Source organism: Chiloscyllium plagiosum, unplaced genomic scaffold (assembly GCF_037043375.1).
Source record: "Chiloscyllium plagiosum isolate Xiang-an unplaced genomic scaffold, Cpla_swu_hap1 HiC_scaffold_49, whole genome shotgun sequence".
Classification (NCBI taxonomy): Eukaryota; Metazoa; Chordata; class Chondrichthyes; order Orectolobiformes; family Hemiscylliidae; genus Chiloscyllium; species Chiloscyllium plagiosum.
In genome coordinates this window covers 11,394,558-11,417,904 of record NW_028270187.1, presented here as the reverse complement: position 1 = coordinate 11,417,904, position 23,347 = coordinate 11,394,558, and the positions used below count along the sequence as shown (strand labels likewise).

The window sequence follows — 23,347 nt, the reverse complement described above, 5'->3', positions numbered from 1 at the left end:
GGTATACACCGGAGGGCAAAAGCTACAGTTGGGGATAAAGCAATTATGATACGGTTACACAAGACTAAGGATGAATAGGATGGGGAAGGAAACTGCAGGCGATGGGCACAATAGAAATGTGGAGTGTCTTCAAGGGCCGAATGGGAGAAGTGGCAGATGGAGTTGAATTTAGACAAATGCGAGGTGCTGCATTTTGAGAAGACTTAGCAGGACTTCTACGCTTAATGGTAAGGCCCTAGGCAGAGTTGCTGAACAAAGAGACATTGGAGTGCAGGTTCATTGCTCCTTGAAAGTGGAGTCGCAGGTGGATAGGATACTGAAGGAGGTGTTTGGTATGCTTTCATTGATTGGTCAGAGTATTGAATACAGGAGTTGGGAGGTCATATTGCAGCTGTACAGGACATTGGTTCGACCACTTTTGGAATATTGCATACAGTTTTGTTCTCCTTCCTCTTGGAACAATGTTGTGAACTTGGAAAGGGTTCAGCAAACTTGTACAAGGATGCTGGCAGGGTTGGAGGATTTGGACTATATGGAGAGGCTGAATAGGCTGGGGCTGTTTTCCCTGGAGCGTCAAAGGCTGAGGGGTGACCTTATAGAGGTTTGTAAAATTATGAGGGACATGGAATTATAATCAAAGTCTTTTCCCTGGGGTGGGCGAGTCCAGAACGAGAGGGCATAAGTTTTGGGTGACAGGGGAAAGATATATGAGAGATCTAAGTGGCAACTGTTTCCACTCAGAGGGTGGCATCGGTATGGAATGAGCTGCCAGATGAAGTGGTGGGGGCTAGTACATTTGCGATACTTAAAGGGCATCTGACTGGGGAAATGAATAGGAAGGGTTTGCAGCGATATGGGCCGGGTGCTGGCAGGTAGGACTAAATTGTGTTGGAATATCTGGTCGGCATGGACGAGTTGCACTGACGGGTCTATTTCCATGCTCTACATCTCTATGACTCTATAACAGCTACACTGTATTCGTGAGAAGTATGTAACTGTCAGGCAGGCAGGAAGTTGTCGAGCACAGGAGCCATGGTTTACTGAAGAAGTTAAATCACTTGTCAAGAGGAAGAAGAATGCTTATGTTATGATGAGATGTGAAGGTTCAGTTAGGGCGATTGAAAGTTACAAGGTAGCCAGGAAAGACCTAAAGTGAGCTAAGACGAGTGAGTAGGAGGCATGAGAAATTGGTGGATAGGATCAGGAAAAACGCTAAAGCCTTCTATTGGTATATAAGGGATAAAATAATAACTTGACTAAGTTTAGTGTTAATCAAGGACAGTAGTGGGAAGTTGTGCATGGAGTCACAGGAGATAGAAGAAGTACTAAATGAATATTTTTCATCAGTATTCACACTGGAAAAAGACAATGTTGTCAAGGAGAATACTGAGAAACAGCTACGAGACTCGTTGGGATTGAGGTTTACAAGGAGGTGTTAGACATTCTGGAAAGTGTGAAAATAGATAAATCCCCTGGGCCAGGTGGGATTCATCCCAGGATTCTCTGGGAAGCCATGAAGTAGACTGCAGAGAGTTTGGCTTTGATCTTTATGACATCATTGTCTACAGGAATGGTAGGAGTAGACTGGAGATAGCAAATGTTGTTCCCTCATTCAAGAAGGGGAGTAGAAACAACCCTGGTAATTATAGACAAGATATCTCTCGTCTTCCTCAAGGCAAATGTTTGATGAACCAAGAAAATGTAATATTTTGTCTGTACAAAGCCAAGTCCGTAGCCAGGTATGCTACTGCTGTGAGTGGAGAACATCATTTCCGTAATTACAGAATGGATTGTGTCAAACACACATTGAGCTCAATTTCCAGAAGTAGAAGAGTCAAACATAACTGATAATTTTTTTATTTCTCCCTCTGGTCAATGCACAACAGCTCAGTTTCAAGAAATTCCATTATGCATAGCCAATTATCATTTGCAACATCAGAAGAGAGATAGACTTTATTCTCATAAGAAATATACATTCAGGAACTGTATGAACTCCCTGTAGTAAAGGCAATTTTAAAGTTACAATCATCGTGAATAAACAGATCCTGCTGTTACATTGTTACGAGGATATATGAAGGAGATATTGAGTACACAAGGAAGAAAACCTTGACATTATCAGTAACTGAGAAGGTCAAAATTAATCTTTTGATAAATATTTGTCCTGTACAAAAACACAATTAAACAATGCAAATTTCAAATGGGCCAAAGCCTGACGTAGAGAGAATGCTTACTGCATACACGCACGCACCCACCATATACACACACACACTCATTCCAGCTCTCATACAGCTACTGACTGACTCATAATAGTTGCAAATTTGTACATCATGCTGAAATACCCATTACAACATCTGACAACAATGAAAATCGATATAAACTGCAACTGTCACAAAACATTACATCAAACTGATTTCTAATCTCAGATCTCAAGTCAAAGAGATCTCCAGCACAGAATAAGTCTCTACAATTTATTAAGTCTGCACTGATCAAAAACTGTTTATAACATCGTAATAGTTGTCCGAGCTAACAACTCTCATCCCTTTCAACCAGCATTAAAAAAAAATCATGGCAGCAGAGAAGCTGTCATCCCCATCTGTAATGTAGTGACATTCTCCACTTCTTCATTTTGTAGGTTTCATTTCTTTTTCTGTTCAGCAAGAAAGTTTTTTTTCATTATTCTGAATGTCTTTTGAAATTTCTTTCAAAAATCTATAAAGAACCTTGTGTTCCTCTTGACCCTGCCTTCGTTGCAATATGGAAAAGGAAGGAATCAGGATATAGTTTGTCAAGGAGTCCGTGGAATCGGATCGTTCCTATTTGAAACAGTGCAGAATGAAAGAAAAAGCCAAAATTGGTAGATTTGTCAAGCTCTTCATTCTTTTTTCCCAACAAGAGTTGATAGTTCAATACATTGAATTTGATAATTTAAATATGCTTCACTGAATGGTGGAAATAGAAGTCATTTTGCTTTCCCCCTCCTAACCATAGAGCAACATAAGAGGCTTGCACCAGATCCTGTCCAAATTGGTAAATAAAATAGAATTGGCCAATTCTCTTTCCTGTACAAGGAACACTATGATCAGTCAACTGCAATGCAGTTGATGTGTTCACTTAGTTGCAAATGGGTTCAGTTAATACTAATTATTAATTCATTGGTAAAATATGTCACTATGCAAAAATTGATAGCATCCTGAAAACCAGACCTTGATATGCCCATTGCTCCTGGTTAGACTCTGCACTATAGGGGTTATCAAAAGTCCATTGACTTTCTCTCCTTGATTCTAAAGAAAAACACAGATGCTTTTCTGCTGCAATGAGTTCGATGTTCACCTGTCCATGGACCCTATAGGCACTAAAATTAAAGAACATAGGCTGTGGATGTTATCCAACTTCATGAACCATCCCAGAGATTGTATATCTATTTAGCACATTCACTTTTACTGACAGGAGCTGACTCCAGTGGCAATGGATAATACCTCATTCATGTCAAGTAGCAGAAGTTTGACAATGAAGTACACTTGCAGTTACTAAAAGTGACGTGTTTCAATCTAGATGACACTGAAGCACTGTGAAACACACTAACCGAGAATAAGGAGCACATTGATATCTAGTATCATAGAGTGAATGAATCCCATTCTCACTCTCAGCTTTGTGCTGATGAAAACACATCTTATTCACACTCACATTCTGGTTGAGGGCCTGAGTAATGCAGAAGCATTTCCATGCATGAACAAAATATGGAATACTGATTTATGAAATGTTAAATCCATTAGCAAGGTTTGAGAAGATTTGAAGCTCAGGTTGAGGTTCTGGGTGTAGGTTTGCTCGCTGGAAGGTACATTTCCAGGTGTTTCATCAGCCTACTAGTTAACATCTTCAGTGGGCCTCCAGGAGAAGCACTGCTCCTGATTCCTGCTTTCTATTTATATGTTTGGGTTTCTTTGGGCTGGTGTTGTCATTTCCTACGGTGATGTCATTTCCTGTTCTTTTTCTCAGGAGGTGGTAGGTGGGGTCAAACTAGATGTGTTTGTTGATAGAGTTTTGATTGGAATGCCATGCTTCTAGGAGTTTTCTTGCATGTCTCCCTGTCGAAGTGGTGTCGTTCCTTATCTGTATGTACGGATACTAGTGAGAGAGGGTAATGTCGTTTTGTGGCTAATTGATGTTCATGTATCCTAGTTTTTTGCCTGTTTGCCCAGTCCTTGCATGGTATTTTGTAAATGACATTAGTTTTGCTTGTTGTGTGTATAGGGTCTTTCAAGTTCATTAGCTGCTGTTTTAGTGTGTTGGTGAGTTTATGGGCAGGGGTCTGAGTAATCTGGCAGTTATTTCTGAGATGTCTTTGATGTAGGGGAGAGTGGCTAGGGTTTCTGGACGTGTTTTGTCTTCTTGTTTGGGTTTGTTGCTGAGAAATCGGCAGTGCTTCACCTGGAAATGTTACCTGGTAGGGCAACAAAACGTCTGGAAATGAACCTTCCAGCTCAGCGAGCAAACCTACATCCATGTTAAACCCATCTCACAAAGTATATCCGATCATGACATGCAGGACTGGAAATATAAGGAGACATACACAAAATGTCAGTGTGATATAGACCGGTATCACTCTTCAAAATGATACAGATTGGCAGCACAACAGAAAACTCTCAGATACTCAGCCAGTTAATGGCGAAAGGAAAGATAACCTGAAATTTTGGCCCAGGTATTTCCAAATATAGACAGTTATAAATTGACTCACCATATTATTAGTCACTTCAGTTAGTATTAAATGTTACATCTTACAGTGTCCAGCAGCAACTGAAAAGACTACTGCATGCACAAAACGTTAAAAAAAGGAATCTGAATGTAATAAAAATTCAGATTAAGGCCAAGATAAACATTTAACCAACATTAGTCCCTCAATCAGAAAGGGTTAGTGAATATTGATTGAGTTTATCCAACACTTCGACCAAAAGAAAACACAACTGAACATGGAAAGAGAATGAGATACACATACTCTACCAAATGCTGTTGCATACAAGCAAAACTGGCTCCATAGTTATTCAAAGACACATAACTGTAGAAATAATCTCAAATTAGCATTTACATAAGGATACTGGCAGTGAGTGGATAAAGTTTAGAATCCCAACAGTTAATGGAAACTAGTATGGAGAACAGGTGAAGAACAGAATGTCCCAGTCTGGACACAATGGGCTGAATGGCTGTACCAATTCTGTGACTCTGTCATAAAGCACAAAATGCAGAAGAGATTAAGGCCCAATTACAACACCCTAAAAACTACTATCACAGAATGAATCACAGTCACATGTTCACAAAAGAATAACTCAGGCAAACAGTGATGAATACACTCACATTCACATTACAGAACCCGACAGAGAAGGATTCTTAACTAAACATTCACAAAGTAAAAATTGACAGTGACTGTGAAAAACTAAATTCTCACATTCACATCGCAGAAACTGACAGGCTAATATTGACAATTACCCAAGCACATTCACCATGCAGGTTTCCTCAGGAGGCTAAGTAAATCCAGCATGTCCATAAAGACACTTGCAAATTTTTCTGGATGTATCCTATCTAGATGTGTCACAGCGTGGTATGGCTACTGTTGATTGACAATTACACTCACTGTCAGATTGATTTATTTTCCTTTTAATGTGGAGAGCCCTGGACTTTCAATCTGGCATCGGTCAATCATGATCTCCTTGCTATTAGATACTCTACTGTCACTGGCTGCGAGAGGAGAGAAAAAAAAAATCATAAAATACAATTGTAACAGTGTCTGTAAGGACATTATTTCTTATTGCACGTTCATTGCCTGTGTGTTCTCAGCCCTCAGTAAATGTCCGATACATGTAGAATGACAACGTGTGCGTCCCTGATCGTGTTTGACTTCACATTGGTTTCACATTTCCTTTAAATGCATTAAGAAAGGCTGAATTAATCCCCAGTGCAATAAGTAGTCAGTCGATGCAGCATACGATAACGAACGGTCCCTGACCCTCTGCAGATTATTCACTGGTTTCACTGATTTGAGAGAGAGAGCATATTAGACAATAGTGAGTCCGTCCTCAGCTGTAAAGGATGGAATGGGGTAAAGTGGGATTGTGTTAACTATTCTTTTGTAATAGAAAAACAAATGAACGAATATGGACTCATGCACTCTCCTCAAACTATCTGCTCTTTTCTACGTGTTCGCTGGCTTTTCAATTTTTTTTAAAAAGCAGTTGATCACTTGGTGCCAATTCTTTTTCCTTTCCCAGTGACAGCTATATTTACACCAACAGAGAGAATGAGTAGTGTTTCCCGGAATTTCAAATCCAGTACCACAATATGTTAAAATTATGTTGTATAATATCCTGACTAGATTAGATTAGATTCCCTACATTGTGGAAACAGGCCCTTCGACCCAGCAAGTCCACACCAACCCTCCGAAGAGCAACCCACCCAGACCCATTCCCCTACATTCATTCCTGACTAATGTACCGAACACTACAGGCATGACCAATTTACCGAACCTGCACATCTTTGGACTGTGGGAGGAAACCGGAGAACCTGGAGGAAATCCACGCAGACTCGGGGAGAATGTGCAAACTCCACACAGACAGTTGCCTGAGACAGGAATTGGCGGGTCCCTGGCGCTAGGAGGCAGCAGTGCTAAGACTGAGCCACCGTTTCGCGCCTATTATAATAAATTCTGCAGTCACCGAAGGTTTTGTTAGTATAATCGTTGCCACCTTTATCACAAAATCCTTCTGCATTTCTCCAACTTGCGGGAACAGATTTTCTCTTTAACTCTATCTTCATCAATAAGACGTCTTGTACCTTTGTTCCAAATTAACTTAAATTTTCTACTGTGTTCTTCTTGATCCTCCTGATGAATTCTGATATAAAACACAAGAAAACTTGATGCCATTTTCTCAGATACTCAATGTGATCACATAATATTTTGAAGCAGTGGAGTAGGAAAGATTTAGTGCTATCAGGTAGATTAGTAAAGCTATTCAATTTTCTTTTTGTGAGAAAAGTTGAACAGTTTCATTCTACAGGACTTTGGTTAGGCCACATTTGGAGTACTGTGTGCAGTTCTGGTCGCCTCACTTTAGGAAAGATGTGGAAGCTTTGGAGAGGGTGCAGAGAAGATTTACCAGGATGTTGCCTGGAATGGAGAATAGGTCGTACGAGGATAGGTTGAGAGTGCTAGGCCTTTTCTCGTGGGAACGGCGAAGGATGAGGGGTGACTTGACAGAGGTTTATAAGATGATCAGAGGAATAGATAGAGTAGACAGTCAGAAACTTTTTCCCCGGGAACAACAGAGTGTTACAATGGGACATAAATTTAAGGTGAAGGGTGGAAGGTATAGGGAAGATGTCAGGAGTGGTGGGGGCATGGAATGTGCTGCCTGTGGGAGTGGTAGAATCAGAATCTTTGGTGACCTTTAAGCGGCAATTGGATAGGTACATGGATGGGTGCTTCAGCTAGGACAAATGTTCGGCACAACATCATGGGCCGAAGGGCCTGTTCTGTGCTGTATTGTTCTATGTTCTATGTACATCTACTTTGACCATTCCAATTTCCTCCACTGCATGAGAGAAAATCAAAGTCCTTTTGCCTTCCTTCCACTTCCCCAATAGAGCTACACAAGTGGGCCAATTATAATGATGAGCACTATCACAATACAGAGCACACAATACATTACCTTTACTTCAACAGTCTTCAAATAATTATATCACTGTGCACTGCGGAAAGAAAAACTAATTATGAGAGTGACAGATGAGTTATTTATTCATGGAACACAAACTGATAGGTACATATACTTTCACATACAGATGCACTCATCCATTCATATAGTCGAAGCTGTCAGGGATAGACTGATAATTGCACAAACACATCCACATTACAGAAACAGACAGGTACATTTTGATAACACACACATTCCCGGAGCAGAATCTCACAGGTATACACTGATAACTACATTCTTACATTCACCTAATGGGGCAGATTGATAACTAAAATCACATTGATATAGCAAAAGCTGACAGGTAGAGACGGATAATGACACTCATATTCACACAGCAGAATCTGACAGGGGCAGATAGATAATTGGACAGTCATCTTCACATCACAGAAACTGTAAGTATAAACATTTGGGCATATTCTCATTGGAGTTTTGAAGAACAATGTGTAACCTTTTAGTAGAAGAGAAAATGATCTAAAAGGAGTTGACAAAGTATGTAGATGCTGGGTGAACGTCACTGCTCATTAGAGAATCCGGGGTAATGTGGCAGTTTGAACAGGAAGCCTTCTGTCTAATATGAAAATGTAAAACATGCTGCCCTTGTTCTATTCCACAGGGAGCAGTTTGGGTTGGTTTATCAGCTTAACTTCAACTCAGGTAGCTATATATCTTTCACGATACATAAGGGAGTCTTTGATTATGGACAATAAACATAAAAATGGGGTTAAAAACAATTGTGATTCTTTTCTTATGACAGAACACAGGCAAATAAAAATGCCACAAACATTTCATTTTCCTTATGGTCTTCTGCTTTGAGACATTTAAACTGACTCAAGCCTGAAAGAAATTAATAACTCTCGTGTATACCTTACAACAGCATGGCAGAAATAGGAGACATCATTCACCTTCCACTTTATCTGTCACGTACTGATATGTATGTGTTCACAGATCACACACTGACAGATTCAGTTTCAAATGACCATGACATACCAGGGATGGAGTAAAAAAAGATTGCTTGGTTCTTTTCTTGAGGTTTCACACATGAGATGCAATTCACACACACCAACGTCTGCAAACAGTAAAAGTTTAATAAAGCTTGTACAAGTTAGGTGACTCCTCTGATACTCTTTCCTAAAAGAGTAGTGTGGGAACGAGGGTCTCTGTTTCTTGGGGCATTGGCATCAGTTTTGGAACAGGAGGGATCTGTACTATTGGGACGGTCTCCACCTGAAATGATCTGGAACCAGTGTTCTCGCGAAAAGGAGAAATGAGGTGATCACAAGGACTTTAGTGATGGAGGATGGGTTGGGGGGGAGCGACAGGAAGTATCATGGTAAATAGAAAGGAAAGCAGCAGATTAGCGTGTGTGCAGAAAGGTTTAACTACATCCAAGACTATGAAAGACGTTAAAAGGAAGGACAAGTCAGGAGGTATTAGTGGAAATTAGTAGAATTCAAAAAGGTGTAAAAAATGAGCATAAAGGCACTTTACCTAAATGCTCGTGGCATTCAAAACAAGGTAGATCAGTTCATTGTGAATTAGTATGATTTAGTAGCTATTATGGAACAGGATCGCAAGATGGTCAGGTCTGGGAGTCAAATATCCAGGGCTTATCAGACTGTTTGGAAGGACAGACAGAAAGGGAAGGGGGTGGTGTAACTCTGATATTTATGGATGATATTAGAGCTATGGTGAAATAGGTTCCATGAAGAATAAGGTTTAATCCATTTGAGTGACAAATAGAAACGCAAAGAAAAATAAGTCACTATGTGGCGAAGTCTATACGGCACCAAATAACATCACACTGGGGAGGGAAGTGAACATAGAAATAACTAATTCCTGTAAAAATGGTTTGGTAATTATCATGGGGGACTTTAAACTACATGTCAATTGGTGAAACCACGTTGGTGAATAGAGCCTTGAGGAGGAGTTCATTGAATGTATCCACAATGGTTTTCTTGAACAGTATGTAATGGAACTGACGAGGGACTAAACCACTCTAGATCTGGTCCTGTGTAATAAGACGGGATTAATTAAAGATGTCATAGTTAAAGATCCTATTGGAAGGAGTGATCACAGTATGGTTGAATTTAGAATACAGATGGAAAGAAAGATAAAAATCCAATACCAGAGTCCTGTGCTCAAACAAGGGAGACTACAATAGAATGACGGAGGAGTTAGCAGACTTTATAGTGGGACAATTGCCGAACAGTGGAGGACTTTCAAAGCAATTTTCCAAGGTGCTCCACAACAGTATACACCCCTGAAAACGAGGTTAATCTGTCATGGGTGACAAAGGAAGTAAGTGAGGCTCTCAAGTTACAAGAGAAGGCACACAAAGTGGCAAAGAGCAGTGGGAAGCTAGAGGATTGGGAAAACTTTAAAGGTAATCAGAAAAGCACAAAAAAACTATAAAGAAAGTAAGATAGAGTATGAGATTAAAGTAGCTCAGAATATAAAAACAGACAGCAAAAATTTCTTCAAATATATAAAGCGAAGAAGACTAGCTAAGGTAAACATTGGTCTTTTAGAGGGTAAGAAGGGGGATTTCACATTGAGATAATGAGGAATTGGCCAAAGCATTGAACAGTTATTTTGTGTTAATATTCTCAGTGCAAGATACAAGTACCGTACCAGTAATTGACAAGGAGACGAAGGGAGGTGTCATGGAGTCCTACAGCACAGCGACAAGCCTTTTAGCCCAAGTTCTTCAATGCCAACAAAAAGGTCCATCCAATCACATTTCCCTGTAATTGGCCCATATCCTTCTAATCATTTCCTGTCCATGTACTTGTCTAAACGCCTTTTAAATATTGCTAATGTATCTTACTCAACCACTTTTGCTGTCATCTCATTCCATGTGCATACCACCCTCTGTACAAAACATTGCTCCTCCAGTTCCCTTTTATTCTTTCTCCTCTTACATTAGACTGATGCCCTCTGATCCTCCATTCCCCAACCTTGGGAAAAAGACTCAGTGCATTCACCCAACCTGTTCCTCTCATCATCTTATACAGTTCTATAAAATCCCCCCTCAGTCTCCTATGCTCTAAAGAGTGAAGTCCTAGTTTGTCTACGTATAACTCAGACCAGAGTCCTGGCAGCATCATTGTAAATTTATTCTGCACTCTTTCCAGTTTAGTAACATTCTTTCTATAACAAGGTGACCAAAACTGAACAGACTACTCCAAGTACGGCCTCACCAATGTCCTGTGCAACTGCAACATAACTTCCCAACTTCGATACTCAATGCCCTGACTAATGAAGGCCAGTATGCCAAAAGCCTTCTTCACTGCTGTATACCTATTACTCCACTTTGACAGAACTGTGAACTTGAACTCCAAGTTCCCTCTGTTCCACTACACTCCTTAAGGCTTTATGATTCACCATGAAACTTCTACCTTGATTTGTTTTTCCAAAATACAAGACCTCACACACTCACAAAGGTATGCTGACTATTCCATATCAAACCCTGTCTTTCCAAATGCATGTAAATCATATCTCTCAGAATTTTCAAGTAGTTTACCTACCACAGATTAAATCTTACTGATCTGTATTTCCCAGGTTTTTCTTTGCAGCCATTGTTGAATAATAATTGGCCAATTACAGGGAAATGGGATTGGATGGACATTTTTGTTGGCATGAAACAGTTTGGGCTAAAGGGCCTGCCTCTATGCTGTAGGACTCTATAACATCTCCCTTCGTCTCCTTGTCAGTTACTGGCATGGTACTGGTATCTTGTACTGTGAACACTAACACAATAACATTTGTCACCCTCCACTCTTCTCTGACCTCACCCATGGCTAACAATGATGCAAAAATATCAGCCAGGTCCCCCCGCAATTTCTCCTCCAGCCTGTTGCAGTGAGGACCCAGAAATAATTATCACAAAAAGGTCAATGTTGGACAAACTAACGGATATAAGGGCAGACCAGTCTCCTGTCCCTAACGGATTGCATCCGAGGGGACTAAAAGAAATGGCACTCTTGGTAATTTTCTAAACTTAGCTGGACTCTGGGGCAGTTCCAGCAGATTGGAAAACAGCAAATGTGGTGCCACTGTTTAAGAAGCGAGGTAGAGAAAAAATGAGGAATTATAGGACAGTTCGGTTAACATATGTAGTGGGCAAGATGGCCGACTCTTACTCCGGGTTCTTATGTTTGTAATTCTTAGTGGTCAATCACCCCAAACCTAGAACATCACTGCAGGAGTTTCTCAAGTTAGTATCCTTGGCCCAATCGCTCTGAGCTGCCTCGATAACTTTACGTTTGAATGAAAGTCCAAGTTGGTACTCTGATTACACAATATGTAGCACTATTTGAGACTCCTCAGACACACAAGCAATCTCTGGCCTAACACTGTAAAAGAAGATCAGTCACATGGAACACGTTTTGTGCAACAGGACATCTCAAGATCCTTCAGGAGAGTTTGCAAAATAAACATTGGGTAACAACACATTGAATGGTATTCTCTTGAATGATGAAAATTTTGATTGTAGGGCAAGTTTCACATATGAGGAATAGCTGAGGATCCTGGGATTGTATTCATTGGAGTTTAGAAGATTAAGGGGAGATCTAATAGAAACTTACAAAGATAATACATGGCTTGGAAAGGGTGGATGGTCGGAAATTGTTTCCGTTAGGCGAGGAGACTAGGACCCATGGACACAGCCTTAGAATTAGAGGGGGTAAATTCAGAACAGAAATGCGAAGACATTTCTTCAGCCAAAGAGTGGTGGGCCTGTGGAATTCATTGCTGTGGAGTGCAGTGGAGGCCGGGATGCTAAATGTCTTCAAGGCAGTGATTGATAAATTCTTGATGTCACAAGGAATTAAGGGCTACGGGGAGAATGCGGGTAAGTGGAGTTGAAATGCCCATCAGCCATGATTGAATGGTGGAGTGGACTCGATGGGCCGAATGACCTTACTTCCACTCCTATGTCTTATGGTCTTAAGTTTTGAACAAATATTCACAAGGAGAGAGGCAGACTGGTTGAAGGATGGAATATCAGAATGCCCTGCTCAGGCAAGATTATAATGGAGCATTGACAATCAGAGATGATAAAGAGGGCAGAATGAGTGGAATGCAGGTACCTCAGAGTGAGGAAGTGCAGGTAACAGAGGCAGGGAGTAACACAGCCCAATATGCAGATATCACAGAGTTATGGACTGGATATCAGTGATCAAGAGGGATGTTTGCAATTTTTAACTGGAGCAAATTTCTGCTCATGGAGGCAGTAGCTTAGTGGTATTATCAGAAGACTATTAAACTAGGGATCCAGGTAATGTTTGGGGGGGGGGATCTGGTTTTGATATCCACTATGACAGATGATGGAATTTGAATTCAATAAAAATCTGGAATTAAAAGGCTAACAATGACCTAGTTGAGTGTTGGAAAATCCCACCTGGTACACTGAAGTCCTTTAAAAGAAAGAAACCCTGTCCATACCCAGTCTGCTGTACGTGATTCTAGATCCACAGCAATGTGGTTGGCACTTAACTGCCCTGGATGAGCGAGTGATGCCCACATCCTGTGACTTAATAATTCAGTAAAACATCCAGTGCTGTAGAACACTCAGTCTGATAATTTAGCAACAGTGGAATAACTGAGACATTGAGTTGTCTGATGAGGTAGAATTGGGTAATTCCAGCAGAGGTGTGAAAACGAATACCATGCCTTTGGATGAGCTCACCTCATGGTGTTGTGTGGTTGAGAACAGCAGGATCCAGGGATAGGCTCCTCCCTTGGGGGTTACCAAGTTCTAGGTTTTTGGAAAGGAAAGGGAGTTTGGAAACAAGGCCATGTTGGTTTTCACTGGATGATGATGGTGGAATTAAAGTGACAGGGACCTTACCAGATGAGAGCAAGAACTGGTAACAATATCAGGGAAAGGGAGGAGGCTGGATGTTTGGCCATTAAGTGGAAAAATGGTCAAGAGATGAGAAGTTGGTTCTCATGGACAGGAGGAGCTCCCAAGGTAGGAGAGGAGCTGGAGGAAGTTGAATATTAAGGACGCAGACAAGGTGGAATTTCAGAGACAGTTTCAGAGAAAGGAGGGACATGGAAGAGACAGCTGCTCAGATTATCTCAATCTGAACGACAAAGAAGCTCCGTGAGCTCTGTACAAGATGGAAGAGAGAGAAAGGGAAACTTTTCAAAAGGAAGTGCAAAGGACATTAGAAAGTGTTAGCAAACTGGGTGTTTCCCACAAATTTGATATAATTGACCTTTAATAAACACCTGTAACCAAGCTAGAATTTTCACAAGGTCAATTGAAAAAGACTGCAATGAATCAAATTGGATGCTGGATGTGATCAACAGCAAATTCCAACTCCTTCACTTATGGAAGTTACTTTGGCAGTTATGTAGTTAACTGATGCATGCTCGGGATCATATTACAGGGCTCCAGTAACAGATAATGATAGTGTATTGTGATAGGTTAGCTGAATCACTGGTTCATGAGCTTATGCTGAAGACAATGAGGTTATAATCTGATAGGTTAAGTGTGATACAGGGAACCAGTGTGGCAGACGGTGATTAGTTTAGAAAGATAAAGCGAGCCAGCATGATTGGCTATGCTAATGTTATCCAATAAGCCCGGGAAGAACAACACCACATAGGACAAACAGGAAGACAGCTAATGATCCGCATCCATGAACACCAACTAGCCACGAAACGACACGACCAGCTATCCTTAGTAGCCACACACGCAGATGACAAGCAACATGAATTCGACTGGGACAACACTACTATTATAGGACAAGCCAAACAGAGAACAGCCAGGGTATTCCTAGAGGCATGGCACTCATCCACAAATTCAATCAATAAGCACATCGACCTGGACCCAATATACCGACCACTGCAGCGGACAGCTGGAACTGACAACCGGAAGCGGCAGATTCAAACCCCTACAAATGCAGGAGGAAAGATCACAGAAGCGCTTCACAGGAGGCTCCCAAGCACTGAGGATGTCACCTAGACAGGGGACGAAACGTCTGCAACACAAATTCCCAGCTCGGTGAACAGAACCACAGCAACGAGCACCCGAGCTACAAATCTTCTCACAGACTTTGAACTGTGTGTTTAACACAAAGTGCATTTATTTCATTGTCATCCAGAAGAGTCATCCCTTTAACTGAGCTGGAGTTCATTAACTTCAGTAGAAACCTGCCACAGTGGACATCATTCAGTTATCAACTACAAAAATAATTAAGTTCTTTGACATAGCTCCATATCAGGTGGGACTTGAAACAAAATGTTCTGGCTGAGACTATGAAGCAGGGAGATGTTCACAGTAAAAACCAGGCACTGTCATTTCTCATGAATACGCTGGTGTTTCAGCAGCTTGGATTTCACAATGAATCTCTTCCCACAGTCAGTACAGCCTCTAACTTCAGAGAAATCGCTGGTGTTTTAACAGGTTGGATTTATGAGACAATCCTTTCCTGTTGTGTGAGCAGGTGAATGATCTCTCCCCAGTGTGGATCTGCTGGTGTTTAACGAGGTTGGACGACGGCTTGAACCCACACTCACAGTGAGAGTACATGAAGGGTCTTTCGTCACAGTGAGGATGTTGTTGGGATATCAGTGCCCCAGAGTTTTTAAAGCACCTCCTACATTCTAAGCATTTCAAAGGTCTGTTTTCTTTGTGAACTTGCTGGGGTTTCAGCAAGGTGGATGATCGAGTGAATCCTTTCCCAGACAGGGCAGATGATCTGCTGAAGACTTGTCCATATGTACAACACACGTACGGTTTCTCCCCCGCTGTGAACGGTGCTTTTTTCCTGCAAAACCCAATGATATTCAGACGACAATAAACTCGGCAGCTTGGTCAGATTGGGAAGTGATGCCTGGTTTTAAGTCTCCTCATTGCAAATCATCTTCTTCCAATACCCTGTGAAATTCATTGAAAACAAAAGGCAAATCAAGTGAGAACCCAGAAAAGAAGATGTTTAACACCATCAGATGCAACTCAACCCAGCAAGTCTGCTGTCACCATTCAGTGAGATCAGAGCTGATCCAATAATCTTCAGCTCAATTTTCCTGCCTTATGCCCCCACCCTTGAATTCCTTACTAATTGAAAATCTATTTATCTCAGCCTTGGACACTCTGAGCAGCACAGCCTTTACAGGCCACTGCAGTATTCAGTACCCAAAGAGAAGGAATTCCTCCACATCTGTTTTTAATAGGTGATTCCTTACTCTGAGATTATGTCCTCAAGTCCTCAATTCTCAAATAAGTAGTAACAATCTACCAGAATCTACAATATCAAGCTCCTCAGAATCTTTCCATAAGGTCTTGTCTCATTCTTCTGAACTTCAATGAGTACAGAAGCAGTCTGCTCAAACTCATCTCCTGAGAAATTCCTCCCATATCCAGGATTAATCTACTGACTGCCTAATCTATGGACTGCCTTTCCCAAAACAAGGGACAAAAGCTATTGGCAGGATTCCAAATGTGATCTCACTCGTGTCTTGTACAGTTTTAGCAAAACTTCCATTTTTCTACCCATTCCCTTTAAATAAAAGCCAACTTGACTATTTCCCTTCCTGAATACCCACTGAACCTGAATGCTAGTTTTTCATCTTTCAAGCAGAAGGACCCACAGTTCTGTGCTGCAGTTTTCCCCTTGTTAAATAATATTCACCTCTCCTTGTCTTCCTGCCAAAATGCATATATTTTCCCACATTATATGCCACAGCTCTGGAAGGACTAGAATGAGAGGAGTTTTATCAACCATACCTTGAGCACAACCAGCCACTTTCACCACCATGAAGGACCGGGGAGCATGTGTATGTGACCAGCACTCCCTTGGAGATCCCTCCAACTCGCACAACGTCCCAACATCCAGTGCTGGATGAATAGAAATTGCCTCCAACTTAATCAAGAACTTGGGAGCAGAGTCTGTTCGAGAGAGATGTGAGGAATGACTTCAATATGAAAAGAGTGGAAAAGGTTGTTAGTTTTCAGTCTGAGACAGATAAACCTTTGTTCAATAAAGGTATTCAGGGATATGGGCCAAAGGCTGAACTCCACGCAGCAGCCATGAGTTCATTCAATAGTGGAACAGCTGAAAGGCCTACTTCTGATCCTTTGTTCACTAAAAGCTGCTGGCTTCAGTCCCTGTTACAAAACTTCCAAACTCCAACTGTATCGCCCCCTCAGGTAACTATCTGGACCAGGCTCTTCCCAACATTAAGGGAATATTGCACTTGGAGATTAGCTTTGAACCACAGACCCACATCCTCACCGTGACATTCTATTTCCATTTCAGTAACGTGGCCTGACTCCAACACAGTTTCAGCTCCAGGTGCTGAAAATCTCATCCAGTCCTTTGCAACCTCGAGACTGAATGACCCTAACACACTCCTGATCCACCTCCCACTTTCAACCTCCCTGTAATCTTGAGCTCATCCAACACCCCGCTGCCCATGTATTCGCTCACACTGGGTTTTGTTCCCCTCACCCTGAGCTCACTGACCTGAAGAGGTCGCAAGTTGAGGAAAAGCAACATTTTAACAAATTTCTTGTCCTTTTTTTTTCAAATCCTTCTATGATAGTGATCATTTCCATCTCTCATCTCTGCCAGCCACGCAATCTTTCAAGATATCTGCAATTACTTAATTTTGGCTTCTTGAGCATGGTCAATTAATCTCCCCAACAACAGTGGATGTTCTTTCAGCATGAAATGTTTAAAAATCAAGTTAAGCACCAAGTCATTGAAATGGAGGGGGCCAGACCAGGCGAGGTGTTGTAACTGCATGATGTCAGAGCTGGTGGACCCAATAGTGGTTCATAGCTACTGCAACCATAACAAGTGTTGGTTGAGGGATTCCAGCTCAGATTGTTGAGCTGAAGTCTGAGCTCCGAACACTTCCACACACCAGGGAGGGATCGGAGTTACCTGGATGCTCTGTTTCAGGAGGCATTAGATTAACTACCTCAAATCGATCAGTGGTCAGGGACAGAAGGGTGTGACTATAGTGAGGCAGGCAGAAGGAAGCAGAGGGTAGTGCTAAATGAGCCTCAGCCCATCAGCTTGTCGAACAGGTTTGAGATTCTTGCTCCCTTTGTGGATGAAAGTGGGGTCTGTAGGGAGAATGAGTAAACTGACCACAGCACTGTGGGAGAGGGAGCGATTCTAGAGGAAGGAGAAAAGAGAAATGCAAGTGTAATTGGAAACAGTGTAGTCAGGGGAATAGAGACTCTTCCCTGTTGCCAGAATCGAGAGTCCCGAAGGCAGATTTGCCTGCCTGGTGCCTGGCTTCACAATAGTCATTTGGGCTGCAGAGGATCGATCCAGTGGTCGATATAGACAGAAGGAGGGAAGAAGGTCTGCTGAAGGGATAAATTAAAAAACAGAATAAAAAATCTCTAGATTACTACTCGAGCCACAACGTCAGCAAGATTATAACAGTAAGATATGTGGGGCTGAACGACTGGTGTAGGAGAAAGGGGAGGTTTGAATTCACTGGAGATTGGAGACAGTACTGGGGAAGGATGGAACTGTTCCGATGGGACAGGCTACATGTGAATGATGCTGGGATCAGAGTCCTGGAGAATGGCATAACCAGGGCCTACATATTGGACTTTAAACTAAAACATGGTGGTTGTTTTTCAGCTGCGTGGAAAATTGTGGAAAAGTCAAAATGGGGAAGTGCTCAGCACAGGTTAAAGTTTCCACAACAAGAAATAGGACAGGAAGTACGGACAGGATCAGGAATCAGCAGATAAGGGGACACCTATGAGAAGAGGGACAATTAATGCAGGGCTGAGGGACTTGTAACTAAATACACACGGTCTACAGAACAAGGTAAATCAGCTGCTACGCCAGACTGAACTTGGCATTCACAATGTTGTAGGTATCAGAGAAAAGGTTGCAGGGGGTTCAGGACTGGTAACTAATTATCCAAGCTATCGAAAAGGCAATGGGCAGAGTCAGAGGGGTTGCCTTGTTAGCAAGAAATAAAATTAAATTGACAGCAAGAAGCAAAATAGAGTCAGAAGGTGTAGAATCCATAGTGTAGAGATCAAGACCCTCAAAGGGAAAAAGACCCCGAAGGAACTTGCGTATAAGCCATTAGCCATTGTCAGGATGTGGGGGAGAAAATACATCAGGAGACTATAAAAACATGTAAGGAACTGTTGCAATAATCATTGGGGACTTCAATATGCAGGTGGACTGGGAAAAACAGGTTGGTAGCGGTTCTCAAGCAAACGTGGAATTATCTCAGAAATGTTTTGTTTGGAGCAGTTTGTGGTAGAGCACACTCAGGAACAGGCGATTCTGGATTTAGTAAGGTGTAACGAGGGAGACTTGATTAGGGAGCTCAAAGTGAAGGAACTCCTAGGAGGCAGTGGCCATAACATAATAGAGTTCACCCTGCAGCTTGAGAGGGAGAAGATTGAATCAGAGGTAACAGGATGACAATTGGGTAAAGGTAACTACAAAGACATGTGGGTGGGGCTGGACAGAGTTGATTGGAAGGGAGAGCCAACCAGTGAAGACAGTGGATCAACGATGGCAGGAGTTTCTGGGTTAATTCAGGAGACATTGCAGAAATTCATCCCAAGGAAGAAGAAAAATACTAAGGGGAGGATGAGACAACCCTGGTTGACAGGGGAAGTCCGGGAGGGCATAAAGGCAACACAAGCAGCATATAGTGTAGTAAAGATTAGTGGAAGCCAGAAGATTGGGAAGTCTTTGAAAAACATAAATAACTTTAAGAAAAGGTGGGGACGGGGAAAGAGGTGAAATATGAGAGTAAGCGCGCTACAAATACAGAAGAGGGCTGCAGGCAATTTTCTTGGATATCTAAGCGGTTACGAAGAGACAAGAGTGGACATTGGACAGGTTGAAAACAATGCTGGAAAAGTAGTAATGGGGAACCACAGCATGGCAGAGGATCTGAAGAGGTACTTTCCATCAGTTTTTAACAGTGGAAGACACCAGCAACCGACCAGAACTTCAAGGGGATCTTGGGGACAGAAGTGAGTGCATTGGCCATTGGTAAGGGGAAGACGCTAAGCCGAAGGCGGATAAATCACCAAGACCGGATGGACTACACTCCAGATAACTGAAGGAGACAGCGGAGTAGATTGGAGAGGCATTGGTGATGATCTTTCAGAAAGCACTGGAGTCAGGCAGGGTCCCAGATGACTGGAAAATGGCTAATGCAACACGTGTTTAAGAAAGGGAGGCAGAGGCAGGAAACTATAGGCTACGTAGCTAGAATGTAGTCATTCCTAAGGTTTGAGAATCCCTTGTTTAGAATGAGGCTGCAGAGTACTTGAAAGTGCATAGTAAAATAGGGCAGAGTCAGCACGGCTTTGTTAAGGAGCGATCTTCCCTGATAAATCTGTTCAAATTCTTTGAGGAAGTAACAAGCAAGTTAGACAACACAGAGCCAGTGGGTGTAATCGATTTGCATTTCCAGAAGGCCTTTGATAAGGTACCACACAGCAGGCTGCTAAACAAGGTAAAGGCAGAGAATTGGCTGCTTGGCAGAAGGCAGAGAGTCAGGATAAAAGGGTCTTTTACAGAATGGCAGCCGGTGACTCATGGACTTCCACAGGGGTCAGTGTTGGGACCACAACTACTCATGTTATGCCTTAATGATCTGGACGAAGGAACTGAGGATATTCTTACACGTTTGCACATGGGATAGATGTCGGCGGAGAGGCAGGTAGTGCTGAGGAGGTGCAGAGGGTGTAGAAGGATTTGGACAGGCTGCAAGAGTGGACAAAGAAGTGACAGATGAAATACAATGTGGGAAATTGTGAGGTTATGCACTCTGGTAGAAGGAATAAAGATGTTGATAACATTCTGAACAGGGAAAGGCTTCAGAAATCTCAAAAGCAAGGGACCTTGGGAGTCCTAGTTCAGGAATTCTCTTAAGGTAAACTGGCAGGTTCAGAAGGCAGTTTGGAAGGCAAATGCCATTTTAACATTTATTTCAAGGAGGTTACAATACAAGAGCAGAGATGTACTGCTGAGGCTCTATTATCTCTGGTCAGACTGCATTTGGAATATTGTGAGCAGCTTTGGGCCCGTTATCTTGGGAAGGGTGTACTTGTGTTGGAGGGAGCCCAGCATATATTTACAAGAAAGACCTCAGGATGATGGACTTGTCTGAAAAACAGCAATTGAAGATAACTCTGGGTCTGTATTCAATAGATTATAGAAGTACGAGGGGGATATAGGAACGATAGAAAGGCAGTCAAAAGAGAAGGTGGAGTGGTGTTTTTGATTAAGGAAAACATTGCTGCTCTAACTAGAGAAAATATTTCTGAGAAAGACCATCCAGTGAAAATATCTGGGTTAAAATAAGAAGGGGATAATCACCATGATGGGACTGTACTATAGGCCCAACAGTCAGAAGGAAACTGAGGAACAAATATACACAGATTTCAGATATATGTAAGAATATAAAGGCTGTAATAGTCGGTTTTTACAAACATTGTCTGGAAGTACCATTGTGTTAAAGTCTTGGATGGGGAAGAGACTTTTAAAATTCGAAGAAAATTTCTTAATCAACATGTAAATGTTCTGAGAGAAGGAGCTTCATGTTCCAGGATACAAATGCTACAGGAAGCTTAGAAAGTGGGGGCGAGAGAGGAGGGGAGTGGCAGTTTTGATAAGGGATAGCATTACTACTGTACTTAGGGACGATATTCCTGGGAATATATCCAGGAAGTTATTTGGATGGTACTGAGAAATAAGAAAGGGATGGTCATCTTATTGGGATTGCATTATAGTCTCTCTGATAGTCATCAAGAAATTCAGAAACAAATTTGTAAGGAGATTTCAGTTCTCTGTAAGAATAATACGGTGGTTATGGTAGGGGATTTTAACATTCCAAATGTAGACAGGGACTGCTGTAGTGTTAAGGGTTTAGAAGGAGAGGAATTTATTAAGTGTGTACAAGGAAAGTTTCTGATTTAGTATGTGGATGTTCCTGCTAGAGAAGATGCAAAATTTGACCTCGTCCTGGGAAATAAGGCAAAGCAGGTGACTGAGGTGTCTGTGGGGGAGCAGTTTGGAGCCAGCAACCATAAATCTGTTTGTTTTTAAATAGTGATGGAAAAGGTCAGACCGGATCTAAAAGCTGAAGTTCGAAATTGGAGGAAGGCTAATTTTGACAGCATTAGACAAGAACTTTCAAAAGCTGATTGGGGGCAGATGTTTGGAGGTAAAGTGAAGGCTGGGAAATGGGAAGCCTTCAAACTGCGATAACAAGAGTCCAGAGTTAGTATATTCCTGTTTGGGTGAAAGGAAAGGCTGGTAGGTGTAGGGAATGTGGGATGACGAGAGAAATTGAGGTTTTGGTTAAGATAAAATGAAGCATATGTCAGGTATAGACAGAAGAAATTGAGTGAATCCTCAGAGTATAAAGATCATAGGAATATCCTTAAGAGAGAAATCCTGAGGGCAAAAAGGGGACATGAGATAGCTTTGGCAAATAGAAGAAAGAAGAATGCAAAGAGTTTTTAGAAATAGATTAAGGATAAAACAGTCACTCGGGAGAGAATAGGGCCTCTCAAAGATCAGCAAGGCACCTGATGCGTGGAGCCGTAGGAGATGGGGAAGATACTAAATGAGTATTTTGCATCAGTGTTCACTGTGAAGGAGGACATGGAAGATAATAGAATGTGGGAAAATAGATAGCGACATGTTGAAAAATGTCCATATTACAGAGGAGAAAGTGCCGGATATCTTGAAATGCATAAAAGTGGATAAATCCTCAAGACCTGATCAGATGCACCCTCGGATTCTGTAGGAAGGTAGGGAAGTGATTGCTGGGCACCTTGCTGAGATATTTTTATCATTGATAGTCGCAGGTGAGGTGCTGGATGACTGGAAGATTGTTAATGTGGTGTCACTATTTAAGAAAGGTGGTAAGGAAAAGCCAGGGAACTGTAGACCAGTGAGTCTGATATTGGTGGTGGGCAAAATGTTGGAGAAAATCCTGAGAGACAGGATTGACATGCATTTGGTAAGGCAAGGACTGCTTTGGGATAGTCAGCATGGCTTTGTGCATCGGAAAACATGTCATGAATTTGAATGAGTTGTTTTGAAGAAGTAACAAAGGACTGATGAGGTCAGAGTGGTGGCTGTGACCTATATGGCCTTCAGTAAGGTGTTCGAAGAGGTTCATCATGGGAGATTGTGTACCAAGGTTAGATTTCATGGTACTTGCTCGATGGTAGAAGATGGGGGTGGTGGTGGAGGAGAGCTGCTTTTCAGACTGGAGGGCTGTGACCAGTGGTGTGCCACCAGTATCAGTGTTGGATCCACTACTTTTTATCACTTATGTGAATGATTTGGATTTGAACATAGCAGGTATAGTTAATAAGTTTGTAGATGACACCAAAATTGGACAGCAAAGAAGGTTCCTTTAAAGTACAACAAGGTCTTGATCAGATGGGCCAATGGGCTGAGGAGTGGGAGATGGAGTTTTATTCAAATAAATCTGGGGTGCTATATTTTGGAAAGGCAAATCAGGGCAGGACTTGTACACTTAATGGTAAGATCGTGGGGAGTGTTGCTGAACAAAGAGACCTTGGAATGCAGGTTCATAGCTCTTTGAAAGTGGAGTCACAAGTAGAT

The 23,347-nt window shown here is 41.9% G+C and overlaps 1 protein-coding gene and 1 long non-coding RNA gene across 3 annotated transcripts in view; one reads left to right on the top strand and one right to left on the bottom strand.

Moving 5' to 3' along the window:
- The window catches only part of LOC148135538 (uncharacterized), a 334,519-nt gene that overhangs the window by 35,078 nt on the left and 276,094 nt on the right, over positions 1–23,347 (top strand). The window lies entirely within an intron of this gene.
- LOC122545874 (uncharacterized) overlaps positions 1–23,347 on the bottom strand; it is a 229,790-nt gene that overhangs the window by 63,513 nt on the left and 142,930 nt on the right. The gene's annotated exons all lie outside the window — the stretch shown is intronic.